This window comes from Musca vetustissima, unplaced genomic scaffold (assembly GCF_032173495.1).
Source record: "Musca vetustissima isolate MV318-11 ecotype Yass unplaced genomic scaffold, APGP_CSIRO_Mvet_v1 utg8637, whole genome shotgun sequence".
NCBI lineage: Eukaryota > Metazoa > Arthropoda > Insecta > Diptera > Muscidae > Musca > Musca vetustissima.
Genome location: NW_026875745.1, coordinates 27032 through 32259, shown reverse-complemented (window position 1 = coordinate 32259; position 5228 = coordinate 27032).

Genomic DNA, 5228 nt, shown 5'->3' with positions numbered 1-5228 from the left:
GCGACGCTGTGAAGTAATCATTTCTTCTTCCATTTTTTTTTTCTTTTTTGGTCGCTCATTTGGTTTCAATTGTTTTGTATTCTCATGCGTCATTTGGTGGAGAATATAAAAATAGAAAAAAATAATACAACAAAAATAACAAAAAAAAATTCTAATGCGAAAGCAGGTATCACGTGTGTACGCTCCGCACACACAGTTAATGTACCCACCGATACTCGGTGGTGGGTGGAAACAACGATATAGAAATGAAGGCGTTTGTACATATATTATGGATAACCAAAAAAATATATTTATTTTTTTTTTCTTTGATGCGTCTACGTATTTTTGGCTAAGAAGTAATAGCAATAATAGGTGTGTTTTTTTTCATATATGAGAAATTTAAAATGTTCTGAGTAGTCACACTACGTTACGTTACGCTACGTTGCCAGTAATGCCAAACATAATTGCCCTAATCAGCTGATTGCATTGCTACACTAATTATCTTGGCAATGTAAAACCGTTAGAGGCGTTTTTACACTAAAACGCATTTATTAGCTTGTTTCTTTCCTTTTTATTTTAGTTTTTATTTATTAATAATGGAAAAACACACCTAATATTAGTAATTTATCACAAAATATATTTATTTATGCCAAAAAAATCCGCAAAGAAAACAAAAACAAATGATATTTGATTTAAGCGCATGCCAGCTAGGAACTGTTCCTGTTCCAAGACCAAATAGCAAAAATAAAAACATATTCAGTAATCTCAAGGTCAAAATTTCATTATGAAAATAAAATAACCAACAAAAAAAGTAAACATACATATTATCTAATATTTGCTATGATTTGGACTAAAGTCCAACATAAAATTTAAATAGGAAAGTAGACAGACAGATAAATCCCAAGATAAATATAGTTTAAAAATCCTCAGTTATATTTTGAAAAAAAAAACAGTGATTCAATATTCGCGTACGTTTCGACGTCTTCGACGGCCACAATACCACAAGTTTGGAATGTAATTTCCCCCCATCAACCCTCTACATCGAGAGGTATTACCACCACCTTCTTCAAATTAGACAGGTATTTCATACTACCCAGAATAGAAAAATTTTGTTAGGAACGGCAAACTTTCATATAGTTCATAATGGTACTACGTACCTAGTTCGAGCTCCTATTGACCCTGCTTCTAAATCATCATTCATTTCTGCGAAATCGAAATGGAATGCGAAATCGAACAGGTATACTCACAACTTCGAACATTTCCACTATTTCTGGGTTCAGTGGATCTCTTTCAGTGTCTTCAAATAAGGAATGTCAAGTCCGCATTAATTCTCCAATCGATGGAGATGGAAACTAAATACATTGTCCTTCCCACCATCGTAGAAAATCTGTCCTCCCTAGCAATGAAACATCTAAATCTACGTTTGGAAATAAATTCTAACCATTTGTGTTTTTATTTCTTTCATCATGTTGGCAGGGTATTATAGCTTTGTGCAGCCCCAAAAATTTGTAACGCCGCGAAATATTGGTCCTAGACTTACCATTAAGTATACCGATCGTCATATCTCGACTAGCTGAGTCGATCTAGACATGTGTGTCCGTCCGTCTGTCTGTCCATTATAATTTCTAAACACGATACAGGCCACAGTTATGGATCAATCTTCATGAAATTTTGCATGTAGGATGGGTTGTGGCCAATGAAGACCCCTATTGTTTTTGGGAAAGATCGGTTAATATTTAGGGGATGAAATGGACCAAATACTAATTTTTTATGGGTTTTTCTGGTCGCTCCAGAGGCCGCAGTTATGCTCCGAACATCGTGAAATTTTGCATGGAGAAGGGGATGGGGCCAAAGAATAAGCATGCCTGTTTTGATAAAGATCGGCCAATATTTAGCGGGTCAAATGGACCCTGACTTTTGTGTGAAAAATGACAAAATTTGTATTCTATAGCGTATATATTTACCCCTGAAGGACATAGACTCGAGAAGTTGATATTATATCCAAGAGGAGTGGTTGATCTTTATAACACAACCCAGGGCGAAAGGAATCTGTACAATAGCTGTACTGAATACTCGTAATATTCGGAAAATATGTCAGTATGAGGAAGAGGTGCTGTTTACCTCTAATCGGGCAAGAGGATGGAAATATCACGAAATATTGCCCAGACTCCGAATAAATATCCGCAGAAAATTTGAGTTCCGTGGTAGTTGTGTAGGGTATCGTATGGTCGGCCCCGTCCGACTATACTGCTCCGCTCACTGGTTTCAAATAATTCCCTTGATTTAATTCTTAAAAATCCCAATACCAATAATACTATTCTTCACAATCTATGTTTTTTACTCTAATAAATCAGACCTATTTCTCTGTTATTTCCGGGCAATACAGGGTTGCCCATATTCGACGGACTCATGTTTTTTTTTTTTTAAATCAAAGAAAAAAATAAAAATTTGGCGGTTGGCAATGTTAATCATTTAAATTGTTCCAAGTAGATTTGTTTACATCAATTTTTGAATATGATATCTCTCAAATGGCCGCCTCTCGCGTTGATGACGTATTGTGCCCCTTATTGCTGCATTTTCCATCGTTTTTGCCAACATTTCGGCCGGAATAGCGGCCATTTCTTCACGAATGTTGTCCTTGAGCTCTTCTACGGTCCTTGGCTTGTTAACGTAAACCTTTGACTTCAAATATCGCCACAAGAAGAAGTCAGGCGGCGTCAAATCGGGTGGCCGGTCCAAATCACCACTTTTCGACATCAAACGGCCCGGAAACAAATTCTTCAGAAAAGCGATTGTTATGCGACTTGTGTGCGGTGGAACGCAGTCTTGTTGAAACCAGAACTGCCTCATACGCTTTCGACGAATAATTGGCATCACAAAATTGGTCATCATGTCGCGATAACGCTCCTGATTGGTGGTAACTGCATGACCATTTTCATTTTGGAAGAAAAACGGTCCAATGATCGTTTTCGCACTAACGCCGCACCAAACTGTGACTTTTTCGTCATGAGGAGGCACTTCTTGAATTTTCTGAGGATTTTCAGTGGCGTAAAAACGGCAATTTTGCTTATTTACAGTCCCATACAATGTGAAATGGGCTTCATCGGACATGATAATTTTGTTCCAAAATTGCTCGTCATCTTCGGTCATCTTCGAGGCTTGTCCGCAGGCAACATTCTTGCGTCAATTGAATTTTGTACGGGAACAAATGCAAATCAATGCGATTAATACGTTGTAAAGTGGACCGAGCCATGCCCAACTGTTTGGGATGTTCTTGGGGACCTCTCAACACTGGCTCCTACGGCAGCGATATTCTCGGCCGATCGCCTTGGTCGACTTTTATATGACCTCTTCGGATTAGAAAGAGCCTTACCAGTCGAAAATTTTTCGTATAAACGCTTAATGGTGTTCTTAGAAGGCGCACTTATCACATTTTTTACTGTTTTAAAAGCAACGTTGAGTTTTCACAATTGACTTCTTCTGTTGAATGTAAATTTCAACTATTTCAGAGAGCTCGCATGGCGGTTATTGGTTCATGGTAAAAATCTGCTTGGACTGACGCTTCAAACGCATGTCGTATGTCATTTAGCGATGTGACATCTCTGTCAAAAGTTATGGCGTTGCCAGATGGGTCCGTCGAATATGGGCAACCCTTTACAAACCCTAAATGCTCAACTCAAGCTGAGTTTACATCGATTTACCATACAAATTTAAATCCACCCATTAACTCGATTTTTTTTCGAAATCCTTTGCTAAACGGAAATAATTTCAAATACAATACTATTTTTCTCTTACTGCTAAGCGATTTCAATACGAAACATCTCTATTTGCATTTCTCATACATATAATGGAAAGTAATTCTTATTAGAATTATGAACATTTTGGCCAGCTGCGTTGAATTGGAAATGTGTATGTATACGTAAACAAATAACAGCTGACTGACTTTAAATCACTTAAAATCTAGTCTAACTAGCTGGGATTTAGTACCCAAAGAAAAACTGTATTATATCCCGGGAAAGTACAACATAAAAATTTAGCTCCATTACTCTTTTATTCCCCGGGAAAATATTCTCCAAAAATCAATCCGTTATTCACCAGGAAATTATACCCCACAAATAATGCCCTTTCTATTATGTTATTCCCCGGTTAATTATACATTCCTCGTAAAAATATTAAATACAAATTGTCTATAAGATCCCCAGAAAATATGTATAAAAATTTCCGTTCATTACTCCCCGCTTAGTTCCTCATTTATCCCCGGGAAAATATAGGTAAAATTATTCCCCAAATATTCTACCTTTTTCATTACTATTCACCAGAAAATATTCCCAATACATTCAGGCATATTACTCTACTATTTCCTGGGAAAATATCTCTCAAAATGAGAAGTTTATTCATCTGATAGTCTTAAGGAAAATATCCCACAAATCTCTACAAATCCCGTTTATTTAACCGATAATCTCTGAGAAAATATTCCCTAAACATCAACTTTTATTTTTCTGATAGTCTCAGGGAAAAATATTCCTGAAAAAATTTAAGTTTATTTATCTTAGGGGAAATGTTTCCCCAAAAAAAAAAAACTCTTTTTACACTGACAGATTTCGGAAAAAATTCACTAAATAATATTCCATGGAAAATATTTACACTTGTTACTCGAATATTCCACGGGGAAAATATCCACTCTTTTTGCTACAATAATACCCTGTAATGTATACTTTTTATAAAATCTACACTTATTATTCTAAAATTCCCCCCAGGAAATTTTTAGTATTCCCACGGAAATATTCACGCGTATTCCTCTAATATTGCAGAAAAAATATTTACACTTTTTACTCCCGGAAAATATTCCCCCAGTGTTATGTAATCTATTTCACGGAGGGATTCGATTAGAGTTGGACAATCTAGTTCACTTAGTGGATCGATCTTTCTCGTTCCTTTTTTAAAAAGGAACTAGTTCCTTAGTGTAGTTCCTTTGCTCCATATAGTCCCTTTGCTCCATACAGTTCCTTTGCTCCATATAGTTCCGACACCTACATAGTTCCTTTGAATCTCTGTCTTTCATTGTTCGTTTTGTTTTTTTTTTAATTTTTTTCCATATAGCTCCTTTGCTCCATATAGTTCCTTTGATCCATATAGTACCTTTGCTCCATATAATTCCTTTACTCCATACAGTTCCTTTGCTCCTACATAGTTCTTTTGAATCTCTCTTTCATCGTCCTTTTTCTCATTTTTTCCATATATATATAGTT